Source organism: Lagenorhynchus albirostris, chromosome 6 (genome assembly GCF_949774975.1).
Source record: "Lagenorhynchus albirostris chromosome 6, mLagAlb1.1, whole genome shotgun sequence".
Taxonomy (NCBI): domain Eukaryota; kingdom Metazoa; phylum Chordata; class Mammalia; order Artiodactyla; family Delphinidae; genus Lagenorhynchus; species Lagenorhynchus albirostris.
This window is the reverse complement of record NC_083100.1, coordinates 67394529-67408597: the sequence shown is the minus strand read 5'-3', so window position 1 is coordinate 67408597 and position 14069 is coordinate 67394529.

Here is a 14069-nt window from a genome sequence, read left to right as displayed (position 1 = left end):
TCTAATGTTTCCAATGTAGGGAGCACGGGCTCAAACCCTGGTCAGGGAGCAAAGACCCCACATGCCGCATGAAATAGGGACGGGGAAATTCATTGATCTTATTTAGAACAATTTAGTCATTGCCAAATCAAATAATTCTATTTATTTTCTTTTCCTGGTGTAGAATAAAAGTCTTGTCTCATTTCAATTATTGTCATTCCCAATTATCAACTATGTAATAAGATGTAGAAGACAAATTTCGACATTTAAGAGCTTATAAAATATATAACGTTGACCTTTCCCTTCAAGTAATGCTCCCTGATGGAGGTGTTGAATTAGGTGTAAACTTGCCTTTACACATGCAAAGTCAACTATGCTGTGAACGTAATTTTGTACCCAGTTTGTAATAAACATTGAGAAGAAAAACACATCCATAAGTACAAATATATACAAAAATGATAACAATGATCCTTTTAGTAGATGCTTTTTGAAAGGTGTCTTCTATACAAAACATACATTTGTTTTATAATTTGAAAAAATATATAGTGATCTTTATAGTGTGTGGGAGAGGAAACATGAATTCTGCTTAAATTCTTTGGTCATTACATGGGAAAGAGGTATTTTTCCCTGAATTTTTTTCTTTGTTTGTTTATACAGCTTTTATTTTCAATCCCTGTTACACGCAACAAAATGCATTTCATAAATGATACACTATTGTAAATGGAATGTCTTAAAGATGTATATTATAGCTTGTGATTTTTCTTTTATTGGAGTATAATTGCTTTACAAGGTTGTGTTAGTTTCTGCTGTAAAACAAAGTGAATCAGCTACATGTATACATATATCCCCTCCCTCTTGAGCCTCTCTCCCACCCACCCCCCATCCCACCTCTCTAGGTCATCACAGAGCACCGAGCTGAGCTCCCTGTGCTATGCAGCAGCTTCTCACTAGCTATCTATTTTATACATGGTAGTCTATATATGTCAATGCAGGGCCCTGAATTATTTTGACATGACTTCATTCTTCGTTTTGCTACTATGGTGCTCACAAAAGTATTTAACAGTTGAGCAAAGTATAGAAACTTGATACAATATCAGAGGAAATGCTTCAACGAATAGTGAATTAATATATATCTTATTGGTGCCTATATCTTTTTGTTGAACAAATTAGAGTTCAATTGTGAACCTATCTATGCAATGGTTATTATCATATAAATCACAATTTACAGTGAACTACAAGAATTTCAGATATTAAAAATCTCCATCATTCTTCCGCATGACAAGAAATATTTGCCCTGTGAAGTCCTCCATGCTGCCCACTTAAGAGGTTCCTTTAGTGGGTCAGTCTTTTTTGGTGGCTGCTGGTGATACTGTTCTGGAGAGCTCTACTAACAGGATATGAGAAGGACTTACTGTCACCTTCTCTTGACCATATGAGGAAAGCATTTTCTATCACATGGTTGCAAAGTCTATTCTTTTTTTTTTATGCGGTACGCGGGCCTCTCACTGCTGCGGCCTCTCCTGTTGCGGAGCACAGGCTCCGGACACACGGCCTCAGCGGACATGGCTCACGGGCCCAGCCGCTCCGCGGCATGTAAGATCCTCCCGGACCGGGGCACAAACCCGTGTCCCCTGCATCGGCAGGCGGACTCTCAACCACTGCGCCATCAGGGAAGCCCGCAAAGTCTATTCTTATACCATATAATGAAAGGACAGCTCATAGACAGATTGTCAAGTGAAAGTCGTGGTCAAATTCATAAGTGTGGTTTCAAGTGTCCTAATAAGTTGCTACTGTAACAGTGTCAATGATATAAGCACTTTCCAAAAATTTTTTTACATAAAAGCTAGAAACACGACTCCTGCCTAAGGCATGTTTTGTCTCCCCCTTCCCATGGTATTTGTGCAGAAAAAGATGAAAAGGTTTCACCTACATATCAATAGCCTAGGTCAGGGCTCCTCTTTTCATTGGGCTTCCCGGGGTGCATCAGGGGATTTTTGTTTCATTGACTTTGGTTAGGGAAGGGCTGGAGAAGTACCATGCCTCAGATATGAACCTAAACATTTACATTTTAAGCAGTAGTGGGACAACCCACTTCGTATTTTTTTTTTTTGCAAGTTTTCAAGAATAGTTTAATCAGCAGCCAGAGACTTTTCAGAAAACAGTCTAGGAGGGAACAATTCTCAATATATTACTTAGGTTGTCTCGGATGTTAAAGCAGAATGTTATCAAGAGATGGCTTTCTAGAGTGTTTTTACATGTACCAACTGTTATGGACTGAATTGTGTCCCCAGATTCATATGTTGAAGCACTAACCCTCAATACCTCAGAATGTGCCTGTATTTGGAGATAGGGCCTTTAAAAAGGAGGTTAAGTTAAAATGAGGCCCTTAGAGTAGGCCTTATTCCATTTTAACTGGTGTCCTTATAAGAAAAGAAAGTTTGGATACACAAAAAAACACCAAAATGCACATGCATGAAGGAAAGACAATGTGAGGACACAGCAAGGAGATGACCATCTGCAAGATAAGGAGAGAGACCTCAGCAGAAACCAAACCTGCTGACACCTTGATCTTGCACTTCCAGCCACCAGGACTGTGAGAAAATAAACTTCTGTTGCTTAAGTCACCCAGACTGTATTATTTTGTTACAACATCCCTAGCAAACTAACACACCACCTAAGTTTCTCTAGAATAATCTATATCTTAAAATACAGATTTCCAGTCCCCATTCGAGTGCCTGAATCCTGGACCTGGTGTGTAAGCATCCGCATTTCAACATTTATCCCAAGAGTATTCTGATGTCAAGTAAAGTTTGAGAACCTCTGATAGCAATCATCTTTATAGATCAAAACTAATAAACATTTAATCTTTTCTGCTTTAAAATACTGTTTTTTGATTACATTTTGGCAGTAGCAAGGTTCGAAAATTAAGGTAATAGAAAATTCACTGTCATTCTCTTTTCAGTTCTGTATTAACCGACACTTCTTACAGAAACAGACTATTTTATATGGTCCCAAGTCCTGCCTCTTACCTTAGATAGGGATACCTGACAGGTAGAGGACAGGGAACTCTTCATTAACACCATGGCTGATTTCATGCTTAACATTTGCCAACACCTGCATACCCAACCAAGACTTACTCCTTTGACTAATTCTCTCTTTATTCTTAAAATTTAAAAGAACATTAAATTAAAACCCAGTCACTATATATAGACTATATGACATTTTAAAAATATTGCAATACTTGTTAGAAAAATCTTGTGGCCAAATCTTGCCCTCAGTCACACAGATAGCTCCCACTAATGTCATATTAGGGCCCTCTCACTATCTTCAACTAATTCAAGACAACAAATCTTACAAAGGTTGAAATGAACATTCTGATCAATTGTAGGGTAGTTTTCTCTCTCCTCTTACAAAAAGAGGAACCCTGTGTATACACATATAAAGAAATGTGAAAAGGGGCAATGATAGGAGAAAACACTACCTAAAGTTTTTGCAAAGTCTTAAAAAGAGCCTTGCTCATTTCCTTAGCTTGCTTTCCTGAAAAGGAAAATTTCACCAATCTGCAGATGTACGCACAGCTCTATCTGATTTACTAGTCTCTGAAATTATGTCAGGTTTTTTAGGTTTGCTTTTTGTCAGTTATTTTATACACTCCATCTTTGATAACAAAATTAACAGCTTGAATATTCCTTATCACTTCAACTCAAGTCCAAAGACATTAATTTAATGTCTGCTATATGTCAAGCATTGTGCCAAGTTCTGCAATGCTCACCCTTCTGACTCTATAGACATGACACATCTTCTTTAACTGAAAATACAGTATTTCCAGAGCGTGTACATATACACCATACACGCAGGCCCCAAAATACACATGCATGCATATTCCCCCTTCCCTCTCCTCCTTCTTCTCTCCCTCCTCTCCCCCCGCCCCGCCCCAACATCTTTTTCTCTCCTCCCTCTCTTCCTCTTTCTCGCTCGTATAAATTGTAACCATTCTTCCTAGGGCTGTCAGTTTCTGTCTGACCAATAAACATAAAGTCGGAGAAATTTTTCTTAGTTGCCATGGAGGAAACAGTATAATTTTCATTCCTGTAACCCAACCATATATTTCCATTTTCTACTCTAAAATGAGGAGGAGGACGGGGAGAAGTTATAATATTTACTGGTTGCTTATTTCTGTACTAAAAACTATGCTGTGTGTTGTCTACATGGATTATATACTATCATTATTATTGGTATTTTGTAGATGAGTCTTAGGGTAAATTTTCCTAGGTTGCTGAGCTAGTACCTGGTGGAACAAGGCATCTAACCTGGCTGTTACAGCTCTTGAATCCATCTATTTAATAAAATATGCCATTTCTAGTTCTGCTGAAACAAAAAGTTTCAATATGGAATAAACATGCTTTTAGATTTCACTAGGGTCATCACTGGAAACAGCCATTTGAGGGTGGATTTGCTATCAAGAATATTATTCATTAAGGTACTTGAAGACTCTCATATTTAATTGTTTTCAAAGCTCACTCCATTTTTTTTTTCACATCTTACGTTGGCATGCTGATTATTTGGATTACATATTTCTTGCAGTGTTTTTTATTTCCTGGAATTTTGACTACTGTGTTTATTTTTATCCTCTCTAGTAATTAATATTTTATTAAATATTGTTTTTGCCTTTATTATTTCCTCCTTTATTAGAGTTTTATGTTTATTTTGGTGTAACTCTTCTTGCTTCTTTGGGTGGGTATGGATATTATTTATTTTCATTTGTTTTTCTATTTTTAACAAAAGCTTTTGAGGCTGTCAAAAGTACTATTTTAACTGCATAACACAGGATTAGATGCACACATTGATTATTTTCAATGTCCTCAGTGGTAAATATTTTGTCATTTCCATAAAGAGTTTTCGAATAATCTATTACTTATTCAGGACTTCATTATAAAGTCTCTTAATATGAAGAAAATGTCAACTTTTTCAATGTTGATCTTTAATTGCATTATTAGAGAATATGGTATGTTTGATATTAATTATTTAAACTCTTTAAAATTTATTTGCAAACTAGTACCTGGTAAATTTTAGTGTATGTTCCAGAAGGACTGGCAAAATATTTGTTGGAAGCAGATTTCTATTAGCAGATTTCTATCAGCTCAAAATTTTTAGTATTGTTGTTCAAAGTGTCTACAAATTACTTGTGACCTTATTATATTTTCACAGATAATACAAAAGTTTATAGCTGTGCCTGTTTGGTCAATGGGTTTCTGACAGAGCTGCATTAAAATTCCCTGCTATCCTTATGGATTTGTGAATCCCTTACTATCATTTTGTCTGTGGTTGCTCTGTACATTTTTGAGCTAGAATGTTAAGTGCACATAAACTTCTGAATAAAATATCTTTTTGGTGTATTTTTACTTTTATCATATATAATGACCCCCTTTATTCTTTTTAATTGTGGGAGATGCCAACATTTTAATTTTATATGAATTTTGCTAATTTCATTTAAAAAATTTTTATTTGCCTATTACTTTATTTTATTTTTAAATATTCTTTGTAATTTGCTTATGTATATCACTTATACATAGCATATAGCTGGTCTTTGGACTTAAAAATGTATATTTAATTTGTTAATATGTATTATAGCTACCAATTTATTTAAAATTATCTCCTCCCTATCACTTTGTCTTTCCTGCTTACTATTCATACTGCTTGTCCTATTTCTTTTCCTTCCTTGATTTCACATGGATTGACAAACATTCTGTGCCTTTTTTCATTGCTAATTTTTACAATCTAAGTTATGTTTCTCATCTTTTAGTGTTTATTTTTAATGTATTACAGACTTTCTAAAATCTACATTATCCAGTACTTCTGGTCTCTTTTTGGCCATGACAAGGAAATATCTTCACTGTTCTTTAAACACACTTTCCCTCAAGTCTTATTTTTTGTAAACATTTCTAACTCTTTATAACTTATCTCTTTGCCTTTACAAAATTCATTAGTTTTAAATGAGGACGTGAACGAAATCTAACCAGCAAATTTTACTAACATTTGTGCTCACCATTCCATTAGTCACAACTTGTCTACTTTTTTCAAGTCTTTTTCTCATTGAAAACAACATTTTTAACAGGTTTTGGTTTTGTCTTTTTTTTTTTTTAGATGGGTCTTATGGGTTTACATATCTTAATATCTGGTGATGTTTTAATTTTGCTTTCACTCTTTAATAACACTCTGGTGGGTCATAAAATTCTAAGCTGACAGTTATTTATCTCAACATTTTAAAGTTATAATTTCATAGTTTTCTGGCATCATTATTATCAATGAAAAGTCTAATTATCAGTTAATTTGTATAAAATCAGATTATTATTAAGCCATAAGAGTTAGGCATTTCCAGTTGCAAAAGATGGTATACAAATAAATGGCTATATTTAAATCCATATAAAAAATAAAGTAAATATCTACTTCACAACATTCAGAAAAAGAATACCAGGTGAATTAAATTCTTACGTATAAAAATACAGAAATTATTATAAGAAAATGAAGAAGAACTATATTACATCCTAGAATTTATTTTTAGTACCCCGGACCAGAAGACACTATGAACAAAGTTGAAAGACAAGTCATAGACTGGGAGAGATTCTCTAACACATGCTAGATGAACTGGTATCAAGAGTATATAAATAATTCCGATCAGCTATTATATTATCCTTTCTACTTATGTGTGTACACAGACATATACATATACAGATAAAGATTTAGGTATACAATTTTTTCAACTTTTGACAGGAGAAAAATTAAAACATGCTAAACAGATTTTGAGCTGTTTTCCTATCTCTCAAGTTCAATTTTGAGAAAGGTTCTGTTTTACAAATACGCAAATCAGTTCCAGTGAAGCAAGGGGTAAGGTTTTTACTACTCATTTCTAAGCTTCAGTGGGATTATTTGCAAAAGGACACAAGAGACTAACGTAAGGGCCTTTATGCAGTTCATGTAGTCCTATGTGCTTATGTATAGGGCTATAGTGAAAAAACAAAAAGCCGTAGAAGGAAAATACAAATTCAGAGGCAGTTCTACTCTTTATTAATGTGTGATCTTGGGCCAACTGCTCTACTTCTCAGAACCTCTGTTCTCTATATTTTAAGCAAAAATAATAATACCTAACTCATATGTTTGCTATATTTAATAGGTTAATTACGTAGCATGCCTGGTACAGAATTTAAGAAATATTATTCTCTTTTTTTCCTATAATAGTTATTTGTATAAACTTTTTAAAATAATTTTTAATTTATGATGCTTTGTGTGTTACTTTCATTCTTTAAATACTTTTCTTCAACTTTGTATCTTCTTGATTTGAGACTGGCAAGAATCTGTTTTAATAGCAGTTCCTTGGGGACCACTTTCACAGAAAGAATGAAAGATCTACAATTACAAACTGCTAGTCTTTACTCATAAAAGGTCATCTAAAAATCATGTGTTCAGTGTCACACCTATTAAAAAAAACCTTTTTTTCCAGAACCAGAATGCAAAATATTAACCTGGGATCACCAGATCTACAACTGCATACCAGTTACAATATATAGTTGACTAAAGCCAGATTATTATTTTTGAAATTCAGTAATGAAAATGTGGTTCAAGAACAGTTAAAATATTCAAGGCAAGATCTCTCAGTGGGCAATCAATTTATACGAATAATAGAATATTAGCAGCATAGGTTATTTCCCATCATGTGTAAGCCATCTTGAAATTTTATTATAAATTATATAATTTAATTGTTAACACTTTCATTTCTTTGTACTGAAAATTTTCTTTTTCTCTGTACTTTTATTTTTAGCTGTATTTGGGCAAACTGTTCTTTCAAAATACATAGCCAATGATAATAAAATTTTAGGAAATCTATTCATATTGAGCTTCTTTTATTCTACTCACATTTAAATTCATTTAATGATGAAAAGATAAATTTTCCTTTTCTCTTTCCCTGAACTGGTAAATAATGACAAGAAGAACAATAGCAGGGATACCTTATAGAGTTCCTGCTGGATTTCTCTGACAGTGGCCTCACAAACTACTAAAAATGAAGTAGGAATTATCAACAAGTTCTCTTTCTTTCTCACCCTCCAAGTTAAATGATAACCAATTTCTATGAAGTTGATCACCTTTACCCCCTCCTCACCATCCAAACAGCTACCACCTTAATCTGAGCCCTCGTCATTTCTTTCAATGCCACTGCCCTAGGACTCTCTCTCCACAGGGCACTTACATCCTCAAAATACACATCTGATAATGTGACTCTCTAGTTTTAAAATCTGATTTTAATTTTGTGGTTAGTGTATATACTTAGCATTTAGGCAATTTTTTGTTTACATAGATAATTTTAGAACCAGAAGGTTCAGCTTTGAATAATATTACTGATTCTAGATAAGTGTGAGGAATGTGGGAAAAAAGAAGACATTTCTTGGCACTCTAGATGAAAATAGGATTTTTTTTTATGGGAAGAGGAACTCATAGAACAATGACGCATGTCTTCCAAGTTGAACAGCTAATTTAAGCTTCTTATTGGTCAGGGGATTAGAACAGGGAGGGCACCATTTTAGAATATATGGTCACATAAATTTATTTCAATGAGAGTAAAATTTTGGAAATGTACCATATGCTATTTCCAAGAGCAATCTCTAAGCTGCAAGTAGAATAAAACAGACCAAAGAAATAACTACAACTTCCCAGAAATAGTTTGGAGGGCTTAAGTTACCACAATAAACAACAAAAAATAAAGTCCTTCTGTAAGCAGAAGAGTCACATGCCTTTTTCATTGATTTTGTCACTTCATCACGCACAACAAATCTATGTCAACATGAGTGGCAAATTTCAACGGGAAAAAAATGTACAAGTCAAGGCCATGAGAGCAGAAAATATACTTCAGAAACTGTCTACTGTATAATGAGAGGGCTTGTCCTTTAGGATAGGATCCACAACACACTGTATCCAAAGAGATGTTAAAGATCATTTTATTAATTTAACATAGTTGTCTTTCAGTCAGTATGAATCAGTTTTTTTAAAGAGAGAAAACATATGACAATGTATGGTAGTCTTACTAATTGGGCATCACTTTCATAAAATATTATTAGTTTTTTTATTGTATCAGTTTGCTAGGGCTGCTGTAACAGAGTACATACACAAACTCAGTAGCTTAAACAACAGAAATTTATTATCTCACAGTTCTAGAGACTAGAGGTTCAAGATCAAGGTGGCACAGGGCCATGCTCCTTCTGAAGATGCTAGGGAAGTTCTGAGCCTCTCTCCTAGCATCTATGTGTGTTTCATTTCTGTGTTCAAATTTCTCCTTTGTATGAAGACATCAGTCACACGGGATTAGGGACTAAACCAATTCCAGTATGACCTCATCTTAACTAATTACATTTGCAATGACCTTGTTTCCAAATCAGGTCACATTGCGAGGTACTGGGGGTTAGGACTTCAGCACACGAATTTCGGGGGGCCCAACTGAACCCTTAACACTTACTCAATATTTTCATTACCCTTAAACATTATGGATAGTGTGAGAAATCACGCTTCATTGGTTTTTGTTTTTGTTCGGCGATTTTACATTGTGCAAGGCAATTAAAAATGCAAACACTGTCCTTTTGCTCAAAGAGCTAGGAAGTTTGGAAGGGAGATACATAGATATATGAAGAGATGTCTCTTAATACAAGACATAAAGGATGTGGTCAAATAAATATCACTAAGAACAGGAATAATGGAGTTCTAGAAGGATTTTGCAAGTATGATCAATCTTTATAAAAAGAAAGTTGTACAATGAGCAGAATTTTATGTGCAAAAATGTGGAAGTGGTGAGTTGTACACTACCCAGACACACACAGGCACACAAACATTCACACACACAAAATGAAGATTCCTAAAAGGGGAAAAGGGGGCACAAGGCTGAACTCTTTGGAGAGAACCTTAAATGCTAAGCTGAGGAGTTTGGATTTTGTCACATAAGCAATGGGAAGGCACAGAAGCATTTAAGAGTACCATTCTAAAATATTTCAGGGAAATTAATAAAGGCAGAATTAAAAATGACTGAAGGAAGGAAATCATGGAAATAACTTATATTAAATCTCTTTAGAGGATAAACCAAAGGATGGACACTTTCCTTTCACATACGTGAAATCCCCATCCCTCTTCTGAGAGAATTGAGTTTGCCAATCCTCTTCCTTTCCTGACACTTCATCAATTATGAAGCAATGGAAGCCTGGAAAAGCTGTAGAAGTGGACTTACTGCTGTACCTGATTACAGTGTACTGGATAATCATGAAGCAGAGTAACACAGTAATTTGAAAGCCTCAGCCTCAAAGAACTAGAGATCACAATTTACCAATCTACTAAACACCTGTGGTCACAAGATGGGAAGTGAGTTCATATTTCTAAAATATTTTAAATATTACTGGAAGGTAATGATGAGCAGGTTTGTACTGAAACTTATTAAGTGAAGATGATCATTGTTATTTAGAACTGCACATGCAAAAAATTATGTTATGGAACAGAGGAAAAAGAGTCCCCTCTTTGTGATTCAGGAGAGATTGAAGCAGGAATATGCACTTAGTTTGGGGATCTCATTATGGGAAAAAGAGAGACATACTGCAGGAAGTTCAGAAGAAATCAACAGGAATAATTAAGGAACCAGAAGTTACTCTAGAGGAAATATTAAAAGAATAAATAATGTACATGCAGTTGGCTAACTAAGGGGAACGTGAGAATTGTCTGCAAATACCCAATGTGTGTAAACATTGAAAACTGAAAGTCAATATAAAGCCTAGAGCAAGAAGATAAAATTAAAAATAAGGCAATTAAATAAAAAAGAAAATTCTGGCAGAATACAAGAGAAAGCAAGGCACTTTCTGTACAAATAGTAATAGCTGGCCTAAGTTTCCCCAGAATATTTGAAAGTAAACTAGTCAAATAATAACATGTATTATGTGGGGTACAAGCACCCAGGAATAAATGTTTTACCCAATAACATGTTATTTTCCTTCCTTTAAAAGTTTTTAAAATATTTCATCACTAATGGAATAAAGATGTGGGGAAAGTATGCTTTGGCTTAACTGGAAAATAAAAGCTCAAGTCAGTCATCTAAGATGTTTGAAGGGACTTCACTGGTGGTCCAGTGGTTAAGAATCCACCTTCCGGGCTTCCCTGGTGGCGGAGTGGTTGAGAGTCCACCTGCCGATGCAGGGGACGCGGGTTCGTGCCCCGGTGTGGGAAGATCCCACATGCCGCGGAACGGTTAGGCCCATGAGCCATGGCCGCTGAGCCTGCGCGTCCGGAGCCTGTGCTCCGCAACGGGAGAGGCCACAACAGTCAGAGGCCCGCGTACCGCAACAACAACAACAACAACAAAAAGAATCCACCTTCCAATGCAGGGGACTGGGTTCGATCCCTGGTCAGGGAATGCCCCACATACCGAGGGACAACTAAGCCTGCGCACCGCAAATACTGAGCCCACACGCTACAACTACAGAGCCCGCACACCACAACGAAAGATCCCGTGTGCCACAACTAAGACCTAACACAGCCAAAAATCAATCAATAAATAAATATTAAAAAAATAAAAATAAAATATTTGAAGATAGAATGTTGATTCTGTATGGTAAGAGATTCCAGTCAACGTACTCTCTTATCTGGAATAAATTCTAGTTACCTGCAAATGGGAGAAATGAGCTGAATTTTGTATTGTTTATCCCTTTTTCATTACCACTCTCCCCTTGGAAGAAAGATGAGGGAAAAGGACTTTTTTATGAGGCTATACAGCTTGCTCCCCTCTCCCCCACAGGCTTCTCTTCTCACCTGGGACTGCCTGATAACGCCATCACCACCAAATCACACATCTATAACCCCCTCTTTCATTTACTTAACCCGCCATCTCTTATTTTAATCAATCTGATTTGAGGGCTCCTATCAGTACCTGTAGAGCATAGGGGAAGACCACTGAGGGGAAGCTGTCATCACCAGAAGTGTGATACCTCTGCTCATTACCACCAGCGCCCAGCACAGAGCTGGTTCAAATCTCAGAAAACATTTGTGAATTAAATAAATGTGTTGTGCCCTCAATCCTTTCTTCATAATGAGAAGAAAATGAGTCTTACCTTCTTTAATACTGTGTGAATGATAAAAGACTTTCTGATGATTTCATAATCATTGTTATGGATGTGTGTTTTTGTTTTAGTTTTGGTTTTCAAAGAGCATGACTATTATTTCCTCACTGATAGAGGCAGAATATTTCATTCAAAACAGTTTTCAGGAAAAGCACTGTGCAGGTTTCTGTTTTCACACAAAAATCAGGTTGGCCATTTACCCTAAAATCAGACCTCACTATTTACAAGGTGGGTTGAATAGAGTGTCTTGGAACTGGGGATGTACTCTGAGATTTAATTTACTGCATTATTTCAAGTCAAAGTCTCAGTTTGCATATGTGTAAATAGAAGCCACTCCTGCCTGACCTGTGTCACCAGCGATGCTTCACTTTTCCAAAGGAAGTTTGGTTTAGGAAGGCAAATAGCGATATCTTCAGAAGACCAATGCAAATTGAGTAACCACAAGATTTACTGATCACTACTCTTAGAAGGAAAGAGCCATGGAAGACTACCTCCCAAACCATTAACATGCAGAGGGGAGCTTGCATCCACAGTCTCCTTTTAATTTTAATATAGTTCCTCCTGTTACCCCAGTAGTCTAGCATGTTAGAGTTTCAAAATAACACCTTTATTTATAATAAAAATGATTTTCACCCTGTCTGAATTTCATAAACTTTCTAAATAAAAACCTTAAATTTCAGCTCATTACACAAAACCAACTGACAAATGTTCTGCAGTTTTATACTTCAACCAGTAAAAATTACTGCCTATTCCCTGACCTATACTAGTAAAAAATTAATTCTATTGAAAACTTAAATATAAAAACACATATCCTTATAACTTAAACTTTTATTGCTATGTATGTTCCTTTGCATTTAAATTTTAAGAAAGCAACAGTGAGATCAGGTGGGCAGTAATGTGATCACAAGCCTATATCTAATGAATTTGAAGACATATGGTGTGACTTGGAGCTGGAAAGCCAATGTTCTCTTGGTCTAACACAGTTCGTGAAGTGAAGTGTAAAACAGGACACAAGTGACTTGGGTAGAGTCATTTAGCATCTGTTCCAGTCATGTTAATTCAGGTTGGACATCATATGAAGGCAGGAACATAACATGATGCAGAACCATTTTAAAAAAAACATAATTGCCAGTTTAATAGCATAGCAAGAAATGAATATTTAAACTTTACAGGCAGGAAACTGGGTTCTTTTTTTTGTTTTTTGTGGTTTTTTTGGGGGCGATTAATTTTATTTTTTAATTGAAGTATAGTTGATTAATAATAATATATTAGTATTAGGTGTATAGCATAGTGATTCAATATTTTTATAGATTACGCTCCATTTAAAGTTATTACAAAATAACAGCTATTATTTCCATGTGCTGTAGGGTATACCCTTGTTGCTCATTTATAATAGTTTAGTTTGTATCTCTTAATCTGATACCATTATCTTCCCCTTCCCCATTTCCCTTTTCCCACTGCTAACCATTACTTTGCTCTCTTTATCAGTGGGTCTGTTTCTGTTTTGTTATATACATGTATATACATTCATGTTATTTTTCAGATTCCACATGTAGGTAATAACAGAGTGTTTGTCCTCTGCCTGGCTTACTCCACTATGCATACTACCCTTGAGATCCATCCACACTGTTGCAAACAACAGAATTTCATTATTCTTTATGGCTGAGTAATATTCCATCGCATATATACACATTTGGATTTTTAAGGAAAAGTTAAAATTATTGGGGTGTTGAAATTAATAGCCATCATTGCCTCAGCTACTCCTACCATTTCCTAGATGTTGTAGCTGTGTGGGAAGAAAACAGAAAGCTGGACTTGGAAGGCAGGAAGGGTAGAAATAGATTAATTTTTCTCCTTTAATTTTTCTTTTCAAATAGTGTATGCTTTTTTTAACATCTTTATTGGAGTATAATTGCTTTACAATGTTGTGTTAGTTTCTGCTGTATAACAAAGTGA